A 23,912-nucleotide genomic window follows, 5' to 3' on the forward strand; every position below is an offset into this window, starting at 1 on the left:
TATTATTATTCATTGCATAAAGGATTTTTTATTATATATATGTATGTTATTATATATATATATTTTTATTTTCTCTAACAATGGTGAAAAAATTCATTTTAAACATTTAATATTTTTTATTTATTATACAAGATAATCTTTTCAACAATTTTTTCCTTTGATTTTTCTTTTTACTATTAACTCTTCTTTTCCTCCAACAAATCAGTTTTAAAAGTTTATTATTCTCTTTTCTCAAAGCTTTACATTCCTCTAAAAGTTGGGACAAATCATTACATTCATTTAAAAGTTTGGATAATTCTATTCTATTTGCTAGGGTGGGAGGTAACCATACTTTTGGACAAGTATTTACAGCGATCGTTGGTGATGATGTTCGTCCAAAGTCTAAACATTTTGATCCAGCAACTTCCCAAGATGATACCACCATATTTGTTTTTCTCTGCAATATGAATTCAAAATGCGTACACATGTATATATAAATGTAAAATGAAAAATAATAAAAAAATAATAATAAATAATTATTACTTTTTATATTAATAAAATATTTTTATTTTATTTTTTCATTACACTAAATAACCTTTTCTAGTAAAAAAAATAATAATAAATAATTATTACTTTTTATATTAATAAAATATTTTTATTTTATTTTTTCATTTTTTGTTATTCAGTATCAAATTGATAGCTGAAAATTTTTTTATTATTATTAATAAAAAATGTAGCTATTTTTATTTATTATTATTATTACATTAAATATTTTTTATATTTTGTAGATATATATAATGTTAATAAACTTTTGTCAATATATATAAAATAATAATTATATATATTAAATAAAATAATTATATATATTAAATAACCGTTTTTAGTAAATTTTTTGTTGTGTCAAGAATCATAATTTTTATTTTTAATATGTTTTTATATGAATAAAAATCATCAATAGATGACAAAGACAAAAAAATTATTTTTATTATTTTATATGAATTAATTCTGAATATGGAATATACACAACAATTTTCCCATCAAACAATTCGAGAATACACGGTGTATTAGATATCCTCTGCTGATCATCGTCGTACTTTTTTATAGGATGAATGACTGAAAAATTATAATTTTTTATATCTCTTAAATTCAAGATATCCCTTTCTCGTTGAATATTAAAATCAAAAAACTTTAAATGAGACTTTAACTTTAAAAATTCAATACCCTGTTGATTGGTTATAACAGACATGTCATTATTAGAAGAATAATGATATGTCATTTTTAATTCATATATATTTATTTAGTCATGAAGAAATATATATATTTTTCATTTATTCTATATATATATATAATTTATATATATATGTTTTATATAATAAAAATATATATATATATATGTTTGTTTAATAAAATATATATATATATATACTTTAAAAAATGAACAGTTGTGTAAATTCTTCTACTATATTTCATTTCATTAGTGAACCTACAAGTAGTTTGAAAATTTATAAAACAGGGTTAGAAAAATATAAGCAATACAAAGTAAATTATGATAAAAAGAATCTAGTACTTTCATTGCCCAGGTTAATAAAAGTTTTTATAAAAATAATAAAGAATTGTATAACGTGTCTTTTATTGATGTATTAAAAGTAATATTACCAGATGAAAATTATAAATTTTTAACATTTGAAAACTTTTTGCGCTTATATTATCAATCATATTTTTCACCTATATTATTTAAAAAAAATAATAAACCATTGAGGTTATATTAAGTCCTTTTCTATTATATATATATATATATATATTTTTATATTATAATAAAAAATGGGAGTTCATTATTTGATAAATCACTTAAAAAGTTATTTTATTCCAATTTCTTTATTGTAATGATAATAATAATAATAATAAAATTTTAAAAAATGATAAATTGAATTTTATTGGAGTAGACAGTACACATTTTTTACATCAAACAGCAATAATAAAAAATAATGATTATTTAGATTTTAATGCTGAAATATTGAGTGATGCCATTTTGCATTACGTTATAGTATGTAATTTTTTCAAGTTGAAGATGGTAGTAATATTACTTTTTTTTTGTGGCGTTGATGGATACCCTCCGGTTTCAAAACATAAAGTGATCGTTATAGATGATGAAAAAATATTTACAAATTAATTAATGTAGGCAAATTATTTAAAAATAGTTTTAAACTATTGGAGGAAAAAATGACACGAGATTTAAAAACATATAAATTTAATTTTGTAACAAATCTTGAATCTGATATTCAAGTACGTGGAGAAGGAGAAATTGAACTTTTAAATTTGCTAGAAATTTATCATCATCTACTAATAATAATGATGATGATGGTAAAAGTGTTATTATTTCTCTTGATTCTGATGTTTTAGCAATGATGACATTTTTTAAAAATTCAGAAATTATTCTCGTTACTCCTAATTTCAAAACAGGCATAGGACTTTTATACAACTTGGATAATTTATCTAATGACTTAAAATTAAATTATTATCAACTTATAAATTATGTTATTTTACATTTTATATTTTTTGGAAGTGATTACAATTCTGGGTTATTATTAAATTATAATGATGAAACCAAAAATGTGATATATAAAGCTGTTACTGAATCATCAACTAAAATGAATTTTAATGACGTCTTACAAATTGCTAAATTATGTAATGATACTTTTAATGATAATGATGAAAAAAAAAATGTTTATTTTTTTATAGAAGCCCTTTGTGCTATAACTTATTACCTCTCTTTAGGTGAAAATAAAAATATTTTAAAATTTCCTTCTTATTTAAAAAAATAAATATAATTTAGCAATTTTAATTTTTATCCTTCATAAATAATTTGTCCTATACGGTCCTTTTTATTAATATCATATTTATTATTAGATAAATTATTTAATACAATATCACCATTTTTATCTCCGCCAATTACGATAATTGATGATTTTGAAGCTAAGCCAGATCGGCTAGCGTATCTAATATAATAATGCGAAGAAAAAGAGAGATGAGGAAATTTTATACCTGTAGAAATAGTAATAACATCATTTCCATTTATCGTCATGTTTTGAGGTGAAAAAACGTCCCAAGCAACAGACCCCTCATCATTTTTTTTCCAATATTCAGTACCACCGTTGTTATTATCTTTATTATTATTATTTTGTTCATTATTATTATCATTTATTAAATATTTTAACAATCTAGCTATAGCTATAATATCACCCACTTTAACATTTTTTCTTTTTGTTTTTGAAAAATTATACATTATTATTCCTATATTACCCGAATAATCTCTATCAATAATTCCTCCCAATACGTCTACATCTTGATCTTCGTCCGGTTTACTTTCTAGTTTGATGTAAAAATTATTATTATTATTATAATTTAAATTAATATTCGTAAATATTAATCTTTTTCTAGGGTGGTATATTTACATTAATAGGACTAAATATTTCATAATAAAAATTTTCATAATTTTTTTGTGGAGAAATTGCAGAGAAATTTAATTTTGTATTCCATTTTGTATTCCATTTTGTATATATATATATATATATATATATATATATATATATATATATATATATATATATATTATATAAATTTTTAGTTTTTTTTTTATTTTTATTTTATTTTAGAAAATTTTTTATTAATAAAAACTTTTAATAATGAAAAAATTTTAAATTGTATTTAAATTATTATTAAATTTCATTTTAAAAATTATTGTTTTTAGAGGATTGTATATATATACTTTATTATTATTAAATTTTATTTATATATATATATATATAAATAAAATATAATAAAATGGTAATGTCATTTTTGTTTAGCTTAAAAGGGTTGATAGTTGTCAATCTTGCATTAGTCTAGTTTAAACTTTGTCGTGGTATAATTTCTGTTGTAAAAAAATTTATTTAAAAAATGCCAACCCCAATAGAAAATGATTTATTTTTAACAGACGACGACGATGATGATGATGATGATGAGATGAAAGAAGATGATAATTTTAACGAACAAAAAATGGCTGAAGAATTGTTTACTGCCATCAATAATATTAGGATGGATAAAGAAAACGATGAAGGTTCCTGGAATCCAACAGAATTTGATGATTCTTTATTACCACAATCACAAATATCTTCCTCTTCTATTACAACAATACAACAACAACAACAACGACAGTTATCACCAGAAGAGGAAGACCTGTTACAAATAGCAGAATTGGCAAAAAAAGGAGCGATAATACAACAACAACAACGACAGTTATCACCAGAAGAGGAAGACCTGATAATACAAAACAACAGAATTGGCAAAAAAAAAGGAGCGATAATACAACAACAACAACGACAGTTATTGGCAGAATTGGCAAAAAAGGAGCGATAATACAACAACAACTAACAGAATTGGCAAAAAGGAGCGATAATACAACAACAACAACAGTTATCACCAGAATTACAACTAGTAAAATTGGCAGAAAAAGATGAAGATCTGTTACAACAACAGTTATCGGCAGAAAAAGAAGCGGTAATACAACAACAACAATTATCACCAAAATTACAACTAACAGAAAGGGAGGAAGATCTGTTACAACAACAGTTATCACCAGAATTACAACTAGTAGAGAAAGAAGAAGATCTGTTACAACAACAGTTATCACCAGAAAAAAAGGAAGATCTGTTATCACCAGAATTGGTAGAAAAAGAAGCGATAATACAACAACAACAATTATCATCAGAAAAAGAGGAAGAGTCAAGGATTGTAATGCAACAAATGTCTGATGAAGATTTAGTAATCGCAATCACAAAGAAACAATTCTCTGAGACAAACTGCAGCATTAATAATGAAGAATCAATAAAAAATTTACAAAACATTTATACACAAGTATCATCATATAGTGAGAAGGAAAGAAATGATGATAGCAGCAGTAATAGTGATAGCAGCAGTAATAGTGATAGTAGTAGTAGTGATAGTAGTGATAGTAGTGATAGTGATGATGATTCATCTTATGATGATGACAAAAAACGTGTTGAAAAAGAAAAGAAAAAAATTTCAAGAGTTTATAGTGCTGATGATGGTGGTAGTGTTGTTGAAAAGAGAAAATTATCATCAATAGTTTATGATAGTGATGATGACATCGGTGTTGTTGAAAAGAAGAGAAAATTATCATCAACAGATGATGACATCGGTGTTGTTGAAAAAAAAAAAATTATCATCAACAGATGATGACATCGGTGTTGAAAAAAGAAAAATTATCAGTTTATGATAAAAAGAAGAGAAAATTATCTTCTACTGATGATGATGATGATGATTTACACTTGTGTAACAACAGTAGTACTCATTCAGATCAAAGTTTGAAAAAAGAAAAGAAAAAATCTAGAGATGGTGAAAAGTTTCATAATGAAGAGAAAAATAACAACAGTAGCAGCAGTAATGGTATAAAGTTTAACATTAATATAAAAAATGATCATGATATTAAAGTGAATGACACTCTTCTAATCATTGAAAAAACAAAAAATGTTTCTTGTTCTTCACCGATAACTCGATGTCTAGTAGTTTATGAAAATTCCCCAGTATGTCATAAACGCATTATAATAGAGTATAATTCAGACTATATTTATTCTGATGAATACGATAGTTTCAATCTATCCTTTTATGGACAAGATAATATAATTGAAGCAGTAATGAAAGACCAGTCTATACCAATACGTGTTGAAATGCATAATCGTATAAAAACCAAAGATTTACGCAATTGTATACGATTGGTGCAAGATCTTTGGTGTAAATACAATATAGATACATTGGAATACCAAACTCGCAATGAAACATGGTTTAAAAAATTATACGATGCCAACAAGTTTGTTTCCAAATACAAACAACAAAGTGATATAAATTGGAAAGACTTTTGTGCTGCTGAAAAAGGAACAACAACTGATGAAGTTAAAAGAGAATATGAAACAAATTTTAAAAAATATTTTGGTAGTTTAAAACTAAAAGATATTTTAACAACTAATGGTATAGGAAAAGCAGATTATCATTTCATTTGTCAGAGTTTAGGCAACAACTTTCCTTTGTCTCCCAAACATAATGGAGATCGTGTTGTTTTTGAAAACTTTTTAAATTTATTCATTACTACACAGAAGGCAAACATAAGAACAATAACAACAACAAATGATGATGATGATGATGATGGTTATCAACTCTCAATAAAATGTAAAAAAGATGATGTGCGTCTGTTTTTGAGGAAAAATCTTTTTGTTATTTTCTCAAAAGATGCATTGGTTAATGTTAAAAATTCCTCAAATTTAAATCTGTTATGTAAAGATGTCTTGAATAATTTATTCAAAAATTATCAAGAAATGATAATAACAGAGGATCAGTTTCATGTTGCCATCTCAATTAATAATGATGATGACAATTATGATAATGATTATGATGATAAAGAAATTAATAATAATATCGGTCAAAAAGAATTAATAATGAAATAAGATTAATAAATAATGATATAATATATATAATTGTACCATTTGTAAATAATTTAATTTACTTTTTGAAAAGGTATTATAATAAACATTATTCTAGTGTTGTAATTGAAAAAAAATGGAAGAAGAAAAAGAAGTTGTCATTGTTGTTGAATCTAATAGAAGATAAATAAGTTTATATATATATATAAATAATATATAGTAATGTATATATATAATAATAATATAATGTATATATATATATATATATATAAAAAATTGTATATTTTTTTTAAAAACATAAATGTAAAAATATATCTGTAAAACAATATAAATAAAATAATAAAATTATAAAAAAATTTTTATTTTATCACATTTTAATAAGGTCTTACGTTTATTTTTTATTTTATATATAAAAACAAAATGGTAGTAATAGATACACGTGGAGTATTTAATAATCAACACAGGCAATGGGACCTATTCAATGGAGAAAGAGAGACGGTCATCCATTTTATTGTTTGGATTGTAATAAAAAGATGTGAATGATAGTATATTAGAATTAATGTTGAGATTACATATAACTTTTAAATTACAAATTGAAAATGATAATTTTTCTCGGCTTTTTAATAAGTATAAAGAAATAAAATTTAATTTACTTTATCAAAAGGAAATCATTAATAATAATAAAGATATTAAAAATGAAACAGATTTAGTGGATTATTTTCTAAGAAAAAACTTATTTTAGGTGTAGGTTTTACCTTGACATCATTATTTGAACCAAATCTTTCACAAACATCTTTTATCATTCCTATTCTTAAAGAAGGGAAAATGTGGCAACTATTAATCCACAAAAAATCCTTAAAAAAGGGACGCAACCTGCGTTGATAGAGACGAATGGTTTTCGTATACTTGGTTTCCTTTAAAATGTCTATTTTGTCAAGATTATCCAAGAGATTTATATCCTGGTAATTTTGTAATAAATCAAAATATATTGTATATGAAATCGTTTATCTGGGTAGATAAACGTAAAATTCACATTAGAAATATAAAAAGAAAAAAGGTTAATAATAATGAAAACAACAACAACGATACAAACAATTTATTATGTATAATGAATCAACCATTATTCATTGGCCTTTTTTAGAAAATTATTACACAACAGTAATGGATAATAATGCTTTGAACAATACGGCTAGTTACAGTATGGGTGACGTGTTTATTTCCTTTATTGATATTTTAATCGCAAAAATTCAAAAAATAAATAAACAAAATGAAATTATAAATAAATTGAAACCATTTTATTATTATAGCAATAAAAAGAAAAATAATAATAATACAAGTTTTTCATCTTTGGACATAAATTTTCAAGATTTAATCAACATGTACAAGATTTGTAAACGAAAAAAAAATATGAAATCATTAATGGTGAAAATATAAAACTTAAATCAGAAGATTCATCATCAAATAAAAATAATAATAATAATAATGATGATGATGATGATGATCCAGAAAGAGAATTAATTAAGTTAATATTATCAAAAAATAAAGATTTATTAAATAATGTAGATTTGACTAAAAAAATAATTAAATGGTTTCATTTTCCTCGGGGACCTATAACTGAAATATCCCTTATTAATAACCTATCTCAAATGATTAAAATGGGTGAAACTGATATTACCATTTCTCAGACGAGTATACTAGATAAAGACTACATTAATTTTGACAGACAAAAACAAGACGCATCGTCGATAATTGGAACTGGCAATTATTTAGATTTTCATAGAATTGGTCGATTTACTAAAAATGCGCCTACTAATTCTTATCACAATATTTGCGGAATAGCTTGCTCCATACAGAAAATGTTGACCAAAGACTCAAAAACTACAAAACCTAAATACATAAACAAAGATAATTTAGGTTTTATAGATTTGATCGTAACGGGCGGATATACGCCTAAAAATTCTGGACTAGTATTAGAATCCGTAATCGACTGCTTCATTTCAAGACCGGGAGCGGTGATTAATGAGTACAACAACAACATGGACAAAATTTTATATAAATTATTTCCTAATGGATGTTGTAAAATTTCCCATCCTGAAAAGATTAAAAATTATTTACCAGACGATGAAAAATTTATTTATATATGTATCAATCACGTTTTATATCGAATTATTCCCCAAATTCCCGCTATATTAACGGAGCGACAACTACGATATCTTTACGATCAATTTTTGCATGATTTAAATTATTATAGAATGACTCAATATGCCTTAAAAATTCTCATTCCATTTATTGAATTAACGGAAGAAAAAGAAAATAAATTTTGGGTTTGTACGAGTTTTAGTAAGAATTTTTACAAGTTGCACGTAGATGGGTTATTTTATTCACCTAGGGAATATTGTTTATTAATTAATAATAATAAAAATAAAATACCAAACTTATTCGGTCCTTCTCTCCGTTTGACACCATTTCCCACACATTGTCATTTACCACGATCGGTCACGCAGCTTATACCGCCAAAAATTTTATCGGAACGCCCACAAATTCTTTATCAATAGGAGAATTACATCAAAAATCTCAAACGGTGGCCTTTTATTCATCTAAATCTTATCCTACAGAATTGATTAATCAACCAGGATGGTTTCCAAAAATTTTAATCGCTGGGGGTTTTAATAATCAAGAGGATGGTATTACAGTTAGAAGGGGGGCGATTGATAATGGTAAATTTTCAGCCGTTTCGTACGAAACAGCTTCCATAAAACTCGTATATAATAATAATAATAATTTTGCTTCGTCGTGTATATCTTTTAAACCTTTGATAAAAAAATCTGACATTTTACGTATAGGAATGCCCATAGGATTATTTGAAGTCACAAATAATAATAATAATGAAAATAGTTTTTTATATCTTCAAGAATCATTCGAAATTACGATAGAAATATTTTCTCCCGAATTGATTGTAAAAATTTACAAACGACAAAAAATGGTAATGAAAAGGAAATTATTATAAAAACGAAAGAAACTATTACCTTTTTTTCACGATGTTCCAAATAACTGGACTATATTTGTTTTTGGATAGGTACTAAACAACAACAAATGCAAGAAGAACAACAAATATTTTTAAAAAAGGAAAGAGCATCTTTCCTTTCCTCTCAAAGAAAACTCGGTAACTATAGATGTGAAAATATTAAATGTGATAACATTGAAAATGCTTCTTATTTTAAAATGTATTTATGTTACGCAACTCAGTTTATACCTTCCGTCGGTGATAAATTACAAACTACTACTACGAATAAAGGCGTCATTGTGGATATAATCTCGGATGAAAACATGCCCTTTGTCATTCATCCTCAAACAAAAAAGAATATTATACCAGATTTAATAATTAACCCATTTTATTTAAAAAGGCAAACGTTGGATAATATTTTAATTACGGATTTAATTTAACGAATAAAAAAGAATCCATATTTAAACAATTCTTTTCTTTTTAACATTAATGATGCTATTCATTATATAGAACTGGGTAATGAATTAGTTACTGGTGATTTGATAAATCCCACGTCGGGTTTACCCTATATAAAACCTATTATTTTGTCTAATAATAATAATAAATCAGCGGTAGATTATAAAAGAAAGGAACAATTAAATGAAAATGATGGATTTATTTACGTAATGAGAGAAAATCCCAATGATCCTTTTATACCTCACGAAATTGTCAAAGGAAGTCTATATACCACTAGGTATTTTATTGTAAACAACCACAAGGCGACTTCCATGATGCAATGTTCATCCTGATGAAATTGTAAGAATGGAATTTTCAGGGCCCCACTCGAGGTAAAAAGGAGGATTTGCTCACGGGACTTCAAGAACAAATGGCTTTTAGTGGAATGGGTTTGGCGGCGGTTTAAATTAGATCGAACTTATTTTACCCAATTAAATCGAAAAACTTGAATTTTACCCATTTTTAAAAATAATAAAAAATTTATTCAATCTAATATAAAAAAATTATCAAAAAAATTTATAATTATGTTCAAAATTTCTTGGTTAAATAATTATATAAAAATATATAATTTATTCAATCTAAAAATAAAAATCTGGGTTGATATTTTATCCACAAATTATCAAAAAATTTAGCAACATTGTTTTATTTAAATAATTATATTTAAAAAATATATAAATTTCATTATTAAAAACTTTATTTAAAAATAAAAATCTGGGGTTTTTAATATTGATTCATCTTAAAATTTTTATTTATATATACAAAAACTAGCAACACATTTTATTTTAAAAAATAATATTATTAAAATTCATCTTAAAAATTTCATTATTTAAAAATTATTATTGTGGTTTTCTAAAAATATATTATATATATATATTTATAAAACATTTTTTTTTAAAAAAAAAAATTTTATTCATCTTAAAAAATTTTTATTAAAACTTTCATTATAAAATAAAATTTTTAATATTGATTCATCTAAAAAATTTTATTTTTCATTATAAAAAAATAAGGGTTATAATTCTTATTTTAAAAATCATATTATTAAACTTTCAAATATTATTTTTTTAATAAATTTTTTGTAGTTTTTATAATATATATTTTTTAAAAAACAATAATAAAACTTTATTAAATATATATATATTATTTTTTATATATTTAAAAAATATATTTTTTTATTATATTTTTAAAAAAAAATAATAATTAATTTTTATTTATATTATATATATATAAATATATATTAATAATATTTTATAAAATAAAAATATATTTATTATTTATATATATAAAAATATAAAAATATATATATATATATATAAATAAAGATATAATAAACGTGGTAATATAATACTAATAATGACTTTGATTAATCTAAAAAATTTTGTTTTTGATTTAAAATATTCAATCAAAAATGTATATGACAAGTATTTTATTTTGGAAAACAATAATAATAATTTATTAATTTTAAAACATTTAAAAATGTATATGCAACTTTAACATTAGCCGTTTTGGCTGCTACAATTGGAGGATGTACACATTCATTTGACATTATTAAAGCTAGTTTATCAACTGCCCTCGCTAATTTAAGTATTGCATTTTTTCTTTTAATTATTATTCCACGTAATGCACAAAATCAACTAACGCGTTTGTCTTTGTTTGGTCTCTGCGCTTTTATAACTGGAATTAATTTAGGTCCTCTTTTCATATGACTATAGAAAATCCAGCTTTGATCTTACAGGCTTTTCTCGATGCACGGGTGTCGTCTTTACTTGCTTTTCATTATCTGCATTATTCGCTCCTAAAGTAATATTAATTACTTATTTTTAGGGGAATTTTGTTTTCAGCAATGATCATCTTAATTACACTCCTTTTTATAATTTTTTTTCAATTCAGAATTAATTTATAATGTAGAATTTATGTTGGATTGATTATAATGTAAAAGTTTTTTTATAGTTTATGACACGCATGACATTATAGAAAGAGTAAAGGGCGTTTGATAAAGATTACATTAATTATTATAGTATGAATTTTTTTTGATTTTATTGGTATGTTTAGATTATATTTTAATCATTCTCGAAAATAAACAACACCGACGCCAAAAAGCGAAATAAAAGTTTTTAAATTTAATCAATAAAATATAAAATTAATTTTAATCAAATTAAAATATTTTTTCATCTTCTGATAAAAATATTTTTGAAAATACACCACAGGTAATTGTTTTTGGTCTAAAGTCTGTTATTATCATAAACAAAAAAACATTTTATATGTTTATTTTTTCCTTTTTTTCAGTTTTTTTTGAATAATTAATTTAATACAATACTTTTTCCATTACTAAAAAAAAAAAACAAATAGGTTCTTCTTGTACTTAATTTAATCTTTTAATAATTTTTCTTCATTCATGTCTTTATTGTAAAAATTTAATTTGGCGTTAATTATTATACTATAACCACCACCAACTTTAAATTCATTTCTTAATAATACATCATTAACTATAAATTCAGGTTTTAATATAATCGGTACACTAGCGTTTATTAACACATTTGTAGTTACGTCTTTTGGATTTTCATATATCCCACCCTGTAAATTCATTACATAAGACATTATGTTGATTTCATTAACACTTAATCCTTTCAGAAAAACAATCTGTGGTTATATATATATATATAGATAAAAAATATTTATTTTACCTTTTTTTACATCTAAAAATAAGAAAAATTTATAAATTAATTGTTTTTTTCATCAAAGTAATATGAATAGAAATAAAAGTTTTTTTAAATTTTTACATTAAAAAATAAAAAAATTATAAATTTACTTTTTTAAAATAACATTTTTAAAATGACAATTTTTTTAATAAATTTTATTGTAAAAGATGTAAATTTCATCAAAATACAAATAAAAATGTCAAAAAAATTTTTATAAAAATTGTCAATCTTTATATATTTTTTTATTTTTAATTCTAAAAACAAGAAAAAAAATTATAAATTTACAATTTTTATAGATAAAAACTTGTAAATATTCATCAAAATATAAATAAAAATGTCAATAAAAAATCTTTTTATGAAAAATTGTCAACTTTTACTCTAAAAACAAGAAAAAATTTATAAATTTACATTTTTTTATATAAAAATGGTAAAAAATGACAATTTTTTCTATTAAAATATGAATAAAAATTTTAAATAATCATTTTTTAATAAAAAAAGTTGTAAAATGACAATTTTTTATCAAAATATGAATAAACATGTAAAAAAAATGCTGTAAATTATATTTTTAATGAAAAAAAGTAAAAAAAACTAATGAAAATTGTAAATTTGTGCATTTTTTTAGAAAAAATGTATTATTTTATATTTTTTTAGATGAAAAGTTGTAAAATGAAAATTTTTTTATCAAAATATTAATAAAAATGACAAAAAAACTTTTTTTTTTGGTAAAAAAAAATTATAAAAATATTTATTGTTTTTATTAGTTTTTATTGTTAAAAAAATAATAAAAATTAGTTTTTTGTAAAAAACTATTATTTATTGTTTTTTATTAGTTTTTATTGTTAAAAATTAATAAAAATTAGTTTTTTATTAAAAAACTATTATTTATTGTTTTTTTATTAGTTTTTATTGTTAAAAATTAATAAAAATTAGTTTTTTTTATTAAAAAACTATTATTTATTAATTTTTTATTAGTTTTTATTGTTAAAAATTAATAAAAATTAGTTTTTTTTATTAAAAAAACTCAAAAATTTTCACAAAATATAAAAAGGTGTAAAATATTACATTTTATCGCGTAAAATTGATACAAAAACAAAAATTTTAGTTTTTAATGTTTTTGGTTGAAAAACTAGAAAAAACCCGTATTATGGCAATATTAAGCACCCGAGTTCGGTTTTTATATGGGTTATAATATGGAAAATGCTATAATATTATAATATTTTACATCATATTTTAAAAAAAAATTCATAACATTTTTGAAAAATTCATAATATTTTTCGGAAATTCATAATATTTTTGGAAAATTCATAATATTTTCGTTAAAATCTATTTTCTTAACCGTAATATTTTAAATATTTTTAAAAAGTTAATAAAAATTACATAAAATTACTGTAAAATTACATAAAATTACACCTAAAATTGACCAAAAGTGTACCAAAATCAATATTTTTTTACTCAAAAAAATTTTTCAAAAAAATTTTCAAAAAAAAATTTTTCGCCTAGAAAATAAATTTTTTCATTTTTATATTTTTATTATTTTAATTAATTTTTTAAAATATGAATCGTTTAAAATTTCTTGTAAATAATTATCAGTAAAATATTAATTTTTCATTCTTTCGTTTGTATAAACTAAAAATCTAAAGAAAAATAAATAAAAATTTTTGGTATATATTTTTTTTAGCATTTTCAAGAAAGTTATTCTATATATATTTTTCTAAAAATATAAATCATTTAAAATTTCTTGTAAATTATCTGTAAAATATTGATTTTTCATTCTTCCGTTTGTATAAATTAAATCTAAAGAATAAATAAAAGTTTGATATATATTTTTTGCATTTCAACGTTATTATAAAAATATTCTCGCCATTTCTTTAAATGCATTTGAATTGTTTTGTCATAGATTAACAAGTATTCTAAAATTAATTTAAATGCTCTTAATTTATAATATTCTTTTTCAGTTAATTTAATTATATGTGGTGATAAATTAGTATTATTGTTGTTATTATTTTTATTACTTTTTATACGATATACTGGTATAGGTCTATTCAACATCATTATCAATTTTTTATTATTTAAAATATTTTTTGTTATATTTTCATTATATTTTTTGTAATATATAATTAGTTGTTTATAATAAAGACTAAACATAAACATTCGAATTTTCAATTTACTATATAAAAATTGTATTTCATTGTATATTGCTATAATTTTTTCATTTTTATTATTCATGTTTTATTTTTTTATTATAATAAATAAATAAATATAATAAATAATATAATAATAATAATTCTCATTTATAAAAGTAATATATATATATATGGTTATGGTTGAAGTTTGTGGTTTCATATTCATTCTCGTTGTGACAAAGAAGATGAACAATAACAATAGTGGTGGTGGTGATGATGGGTCATCAGTAATATTAATTCATGACCCAATAATCTTTGATAAAAAATCAGCGGAGGAAAGTTTAAAGAAAAATGTCTTACAACTATATTCAAACAACACTAGTGCACAGTTTGGACAAATATTTAAAAATGAAATGTTTGTACTTGATAAAAATAAAAATACACAAACGTGGAAAATGTTTGAACGGCCAACGAATGTGGAAAGTATAATGGAAACAACTTCGTGGGAAGAACGTGAAATTAACATTGAAAAAAAATTATCAAAATTCAACATTTTGCAGAATAATAATAGTAAATTCTATATGATACCCGAAGGACAAATGTCTTTAACGTGTAATGTTGATACAAAAACGCCATTTATTTTTACTTTATCTAACATTATTAATTCCAAGTATTTTGACACAGTAGTCATACCGGAAAATTTACCAGATGATCATGCACCATTATACTATAGTAAATTATCAATCAAGGATGTTCCGTATAAACATTCTGGTGATGAGAGATCGGGTAATATGTTATTACAACATTTAACCTTTACTAATAATAATAAAGAAACAAAAAGTGTTACGCTGGATGCGTTGTTTTTCAAGGATACCGCAAGCAATCTTTTATCAGTTTGAGGGATTGTGAACCGAATATTTGTATTACGGATAAAAATAATGACGGTAGTTTTAATGTATGGATTTACCATTTCCCATTAATTAAAGATTTTGTGGGCAATTCTAGTATTGCATTCATGGCTAAATTTGAATATAGCCCCGAAAGCAATACAGTAAAATGGTCATTTTTAAAACAACCTTTCTTTTCGGAAGAAAGATTTGACGTGGGTTTGATGATGAAGCGTTACCAAAAAGATTTTAAAAAATTTAATGATCAAATAAAAGAAAAACATTCTTCTACTATGAAGATAATAAATAATAATAATCAAGGAGAATATTTACAAAACTTTAAAAGACTAAAATTACATCATCATTATTATCATCATAAGAAGAATAATGATGATAATGTTGTATTAATCATTCAAGAACCTCTTTTAAAGAGAGAAAAGGAAAGTTTAATAACAAAAAATATGGTGGAAAAGATATCAAATTTAACCACCCGTAACAACATATATACATTTCATCATAATATAAAAAAATATAATGTCGATGATGAAGATGATGATGATGATGAAGATAAACATTTTGCGTTATCACTTCCAATAGGAGGAGGATCAGTCATTTCTGAACATGCATTAATAAAACTTTCTAAACCCATGAAAAACTCTGAAATATCTATGGAATATTCCAACGATATAAAATATTCCAAAAAGGCCATAATGATAGTTTCTAATGATTATAATATTGCCAATGCTCCTATTATATATAGTAAAATAAATGCTTGTTTTATTGTTGTAAATAATAATGATGTGAATCTTAATGATTTAAACATTTCTTTGGCTTTCATCATCATCATCATCATCATCATAAATGACATCATCAGATGTGATACTGACCAAAAACCCATCCTCCTCTAGAGATTTTTGTATCTGATTCATTTATCACGTTTTTTTTTACTCGTTATGCAAAGTTTCATAAATTCAACAACGTTTCTACTGACAAAAATATTGCCACACCAATTTCTTTCCCAGTCACTGCCCCATGCACGTAAAATCAAAGTATATGCGAGATTCTCGATGATTTACGCGAGCAATCATACAAATTATATTTTGAAATCGCTTGGTGGTAGTATAGTCAATATAATAAATTCTATCTATTTCATTCAAATCAATTTTGAAATATTCTAATGTACATATATTCCTTCTTCATCCCATCATTGATATTTTTTCTAACCAATATATTTCTTCTTCTGGTAATGTACTTGAAACCAATCTTGTTTGATCACTATAGAGAAGGAGGTTATTTAGTATTCTTCCTATAGGGTTATATATCAAATATGTATGTAAATCTGTATTCACTGCTGGATCGATCTTTTAAAGTATCGATTCTGTAAAAATGACATTTTTCTTATGTATTATTTTTCACAACTACTGGTTCGACGATTGTGATTTTATTATATATATATATATATATTTATATATATTTTCTATATTTTTATATAAATTATTATTATTATTATTAAAATATATATATAAATAATTCATAAAATTTATTGTTTTTAATTATTTTTTTAAACCGCAAATCAAAACAATTTTTTGGATATCATACAGTATATATGTATAAATATATATATAAAAAAATATCATACTCTTCAGCTTTAACCAAACCAACCTTTTCACATAATGTTATATTTAATAATAGAAAAGAAAAATATAAAAGCCCCCAAAAAAAGACTTAAATTTTTTTGCAAAAAAAAAAAAAATATTTATAAAAGTAATTTTTTTAATATATAACCATTATTAATGTCATGTCTATAAAAGCAAATTGTTTTAGTGCTCTTCAGCTTTAACCAAATCAATCAACAATGTCACTTTCAACGAAAAATGAATACGAACATTTAAAACATCTTTTTGATAGTCCTTTATGTAAAGATGTAATGTTTAATGCTATTAGACCAATTTTATTTAAAAAAAGGAAATTAATGATGAAAATACATATTTAATAAGAAATAGATTTGAATTCTGGGATGGAATTATAAATGAAAAACTATTTAATAAAGAGATACAAGAAGAACCTCTCCATTTTATTTGTAAGTGTGGAAAAGAGTATTATTTTAAATTAATAATAATTATTCAAGAAAAACTGAAAACAAATGGAAATTTAAGGATGAAATGTTTTTTCATTTATGATAATAAAGATGTAAAGAAAACTGTAGTGAAGCATAAACAAAGAACAAAATATAAATCTCAAATTAACTATAATAATAATAATAATAATAATAATAATAATAATAATAATAATAATAATAATAATAATAATAATAATAATAATAATAAAACTTGTGGTAAAAAAGATGAAAAGAAATTGTTTTTTCATAAAGGCTACTATATAAAGTGTAATCATTATGCTAGAAAAAATTACATACAAACGAGGGGAATGAAAAAACTTCCAGAATATAATAATATATAAATAAAATATATATAGGCAGTAATTTTATCTTATGAGTTGACAATAAGTGGATGATAACTATAAAAAAGATAAGTATAAAAAAAATAATGATGATGATATTGAAAAAAAATGTACCAACTCAGATTTAAATTATATTAAAAATATTAATGATACAGTTTTAATAGTTGTTGTATCAATGGCAACAATATTATTTTTTTGATTTATGTATTAATTTTTATAAAATTATCTCTGTTGGGTGTAAATAAAATCCTTTTTTAAAATTATATGAGATTTGATTTATGTACCAATCTTTTTAAAAAATGGGGAGGGGTCCTTTTGTATATATTTTATTAGCTTATATAAACTATTTTTTATTTTTATTTATATATATATTTACCATTTAGATCATATGGGTTTAAAGACTAAATAATTTCATATTTCTTTTCATGGTATATTTTTATTAAATTAAAAATATATTTCACCTGGTTTACAGAAATTCAGAAAAAATGGATTTGTTGTGAATATTTTTTTAAATGTGTATATGATTCATTATATATATATATATATATATATATATATATATATTAACAATTTGTACTTATTTTAAAATTTAATGATATATTATTGTTAATCTGATAATTAATTTTAAATAATAATATATAACACTCAATTTCCAACCAATTTTTAAAATTTAAATTAACTTCAATTCCAATTAAAGCGGGAAATGTTGAGTTTTTAGGAAGATGGTCAAAAGGATAAAATTTTACATCATCATTATTATTACACTTTAATTTTAAGTTATTAAATATTTGTTTGTGGGGTTTATTCATCTCATCTCGAACAGATTGGGGCATATCATCAAGTTTTAAAAGTATACAAGGACTAGTAGACAATAATCCCCACTTTGCTTTTTCTTTATAGCAATATTGAGGCCATGTATTGTTAAATTTTTCATCACAATTAGTTTTATTTTTATTACAATAGTCAATAAATGGTTGTATTCTTTATTTTATTGCTTTTATATATTCTTTAATTTTAGCATGATGATGTACATCTACATATTAATTTATTCTTATCTAATTAGTATAACTATTTTAAATATGCCAAGTTTTTTTCATCATCATCATCAGTATAAAATTCTTCTTTTATTATTATTAACGTAGTATTGTCATATTCTTTTTTTTAAAGTAGTAATAGTATCATTATTGTAATTTTCTTCTGAAATATATTCTTTTGATGAAATTCTAGTAATAGTTTTATTTTCATCATCATCATTATATTCTTTTTCCATTTCTTTTGAAATTGTAATGGTAGTAATTTCTTCTGTTGTATCATATTCTTCTTTTAAAATATATTCTTTTGATGATGAAATTGTAGTATCATCATCATCATCCTCATTATATTCTTTTTCCGTTTCTTTTGAAATTGTAGTAGTAGTAGTAGTAATTTCATCATTCATTAGAATAATAGTAGTTTCATTTTCTATAAATTCTTTGAAATTCAGTTGTTGTGATAATATCATTTTTTCTGTCTTTTCAAATACAAGAGGATAAATAGTTGTAATGACGACAATTCTAATAATAATTATTATTATAGTGATAATAATAATACCTAGCAAAACAGCGCATATTCGTATTCTAGAAAATCTTTGTTAGTGTTGTTGTTGTTGTTCTTCTTCTTCTTCTGAAGGAATGAGCATTGTTCTTCCTTTTCCTCTCAATCATTGTGATATGCGCGTAATATAGCCATTTGTAGTTATTTACAGAAAAAACTAAATAAAAACTTATTTTAATATTTTAATAAATAAATAAATGAAATGTATTTATTATTTTAATATATTCTGTATATTATTATTATTAATAATAATATAATAAAAAAAATTATTATTTTATTTTTATTCATTACATTAAATAACTTTTTAAGGTTTTTTCCCCTCAAGTCGTCGTGGTGAACTTTACCCTCGATATATACATCAAAATGTACGTTCAAAAAAGAAGAAAAATATTGGTGAAACGATACTTTTTAGTTAGTTTCATTTTCGAGATTTTTCTAGTTGTAGATCTATTTTTTGAAAAGATATTAAAATGAAAAAAATAGTGTGTTTGTTCATGGTGTAGTCGAACGTTTTCTGTGTTGCATCACGTGGTGGCGGTGTGGGCCAGTGCTGGTTATTTATTCTCGTCTTGTTACAACAAAGTTTACAGTTGTTTCAAAGCCTCGTTGGAGATAAGAGCAGTTTAAAGATCCAGTTCTGACTCTGAATACTGATCGTCCCTCATGACCATTGATCTGGTGAGATCATTTGTTAGTATTCCTGAATTAGTCATATCTGTGACCATGCCTTCTTCATGTCTAGATCTAGGCAGATATCACCTCCATAGTAGCAGCATCTGTTCCTAATTCCACAATGCTTCCTCCAGTCTTGGCTCGCGACATCACCGCGCGCTGCAAAAGAGAGAGAGCAATAAGCGGGAATGATGATGTCAAGAAAAAGAATAGGCAGAGCTCAGAAGCTTTGATTCAAAACTAAAAAACGAGGCAATGAAGAAGAAGAAAAAGAAGAAGAAAATGTAGAACACCAAAGAAAGAAGTTGCGTCATGTGGTGATTGGACGTCAGCCACAATTAATAATTGACACACCACCAGCAGCCGTGGTAATAAGGTTTATTAATTCAGAACCGCAAATTCAACCCCAACAACCATCATCACAAGTCGATGCTGCTTCTCCAGGATCATTATTAAATGTTAACAAAGAAACACCTACAATACCACAGCTTCTTCGGGAACGGTCTTCTCTTTTCCATCAGCTTTTTCAGGACAAGAAAAAACTGGCGTCAGTTATCCAGCGTCTTGGTTTAAAATGATTTTTTATTAATTTAATAATAAACATTTTTTTAATTATTGACTTTACAGCCAAACCTGTAATACAAATTTGATTTTGTGTATTTTCTTGTAGAATAGTTGTTTTACTATAAATGTAAAATTATCTTCATGTAAAGTGAAACAATAAACAATTATATCAGATTTTTTAATGATAATTTACCTCATATAAAATAAATGGTGTATTTATTAATTATATATTATATATTATTATTATTATTATTATTATTATTATTATTATTATTATTATTATTATTATTATTATAAAAATATAATATGTAATAATAATAATAATAATAATAATAATAATAATAATAATAATAATAATAAAAATAATAAATAAATAAATAAACAGATAAATTATTTTCAATTGATTTCATTATAAAATAAAATCAAAGGATAAATAAATTCCCTCATAAATAAATGTTATTTTATTTTTTTAAAAATTACAACAAATGATAAAATATATATTTATTTTATTTTTCAAATTTTTAAAAAGAAACTTTCACAATTCTTTCTATTAACGTTTCATTGGGATCATCATCATCATCATCATTATTTTCACTAAACCAAGAGTACATTTTGTTGTACCGTTGTATTATTTGTAATGATTTTTATTATTTTCTCGTGTCTTTTAATTATCATGTTTTCAAACTCTTCTTTCTTATCATCATCAGTATTTTCATCAACATTCAAGTTATCAAAATGTCCACTATTAGAATAGTACATATACATAAACAATACTTTGGAATATTTCTTTACACCATCACTACTAATTTGGCGGCCACGGCCAAGTTTTAAAAAATTTTTATAACCAATATATATACAAATAAAATCATCTATTGTTTGGCACAATGAAAGAGCTTCAATCGGGCTTGGTAAATGTCCATACTTATAAAAAGGATTATGGAAATTGAAAAACACTTTAAACAAATTGGCCCTGCTTTGTTTCAATTTTATCAGTACTTCATCATCATCATCATCATCATTATTAACGAGATTTTTTAAAATGATTTTATCATTTAATTCTCTCAATATTGGTTCAATAAATATTTTTAATATTGCACCTTTTTATAAAATTATCGTAAGAAATAGATTGAACCAATGTCACATGCTTTTGCATATCATCATGTTATTAAATGTTGTTGGTGATGATGATGATGATGCTAAAAATTTTAAGTCTTTTAATACCTTCTATTAGTCTCGGTGAATTATTATTATTATAAACATCATTATTATTATTTCTATTATAAAAAAATTTTAACATGCGTTGTATAAACGATATATTATCATTATTAATAAACGAAAAGTATGTTTAATTTTTACATCTTTTACTCTTTTCCTTTGACAAATATTCTTGACGGTCTTTTATATAACTATCATTTTTATTTTCAATAACAAATATTTCATAATTTTTCAGTTTAAAAGAAGAAAAATTTGTATCGTTCTTGTAAACGGAAATAACAAAGGAATGATATTTTTACCTCCTCCTTTCTAAGTTTATTATTGTCAACATTAAAATTCTCAATATTTGGTTTACTATATGTCGTCAATTCTTCATCAGTTTTTGTGATAAATTGAATGAGTTCTTTATCATTAATACCACAGCTTATAGTGAGCGTAACTATAGGACGTACTACTTCAAAATGATATTTTTTCTTTTCTCCAACTTTGAAAAGTTGAATTTTTTTTCTAATATTATCATCATCCGATGATACTTGAGGTAATGTAGCTGTAGTAATGTTATTAATTTTAGAATTTACAAATTTCATAACGTTAGTTTTTAAAGTTAATTCGTCTATGAATTTTGCAGGCCAAAAATTTAAAATTTTGTTTTGACAAAGTATACATCTTCATAAATTAAATTTGGGAATTTTATTAAAATCTTTATACAGAAAAGTTTGATAAAGGGGAGTTAGGGGCTTATCTACCCCACTCGCCATTATGGAAAAAATTAATCCCATCAATCCTCGTACTTTTTTTAACTATTCCGTCATTTTCATTCTATTTCAAATGGTTAATATTACCAGTTAAACGTTGTATAACGTTACACAAAGAGTAAGTAAAACCATCCTTCCAACGTTGAGTGAACTGTGATATTTAGTAATAATACCTCGTTCTTTCATCAAATGAGAAGCGGTATTTCTCAGCATTATTATCGTAATCTATATCTCCATTGATCACCGCGGTCAATTATATTTAATGCAGTTCAACGTTACTCATTATTTCTATCATATTGTCTAAAATAGAGATAATAATCATGGTGAATTATTATATTTAGCAGTGTATAACCACTATCCCCTTTCCTTCATTATAAAGAAGATGCCAAATATGTGACACCGCCAAGTCTTCAGTTTCAAAAAATCTATCATCTCTAGATAAAATTGATATATATTCATCCTTTGCGCTATTTGGGAATTGATCAAAATTAATTTTATATATTAACGCTCCTTCTTCCTTGCATCCGTTCGTTAAAACCGTATCCAATTCTTTAGAACTTAACCATTTTACATTCAATACATTACTTTGAACTTTAATAATTTTACTAACATCTCTCTTACGCATTCCGTACGATGATTTAGTAGATACACATCGTTGTAAAATGTCTAAAATGATCTCATTGTATTTATGATGATTAGTCAACAACAATTTGTTAAGTTCTTTTTTAACATTTAAAAAATATTTATTAAAGGTAATAAAATCATTCGTAATTTCCTCGGGTAAACATTTTTTCAATTCACTTTTGCAACCACTGCATATTAAAAGCACTGTTATCAATCACATTATTATTTATATAATTTTCATCATTTACATATATTTCTTTTTCTAATAAAAATTTAAAGACTTTCGCATAGTGTTGGTTTCTAATTTATTGGCCAACATTTTTGTCATTTCATTAAAAACTGCCCCGGTTATTACTACATCTAGTTGAGCAA

At 23.2% G+C, this 23,912-nt stretch overlaps 1 pseudogene; it reads left to right on the forward strand.

Moving 5' to 3' along the window:
- Window positions 1-3,915: 3,915 nt before the first annotated feature.
- LOC136835455 (DNA polymerase delta catalytic subunit-like) overlaps window positions 3,916-23,912 on the forward strand; it is a 32,005-nt pseudogene continuing 12,008 nt past the window's right edge.

This window comes from Macrobrachium rosenbergii, chromosome 55 (assembly GCF_040412425.1).
Source record: "Macrobrachium rosenbergii isolate ZJJX-2024 chromosome 55, ASM4041242v1, whole genome shotgun sequence".
NCBI classification, from domain to species: Eukaryota; Metazoa; Arthropoda; class Malacostraca; order Decapoda; family Palaemonidae; genus Macrobrachium; species Macrobrachium rosenbergii.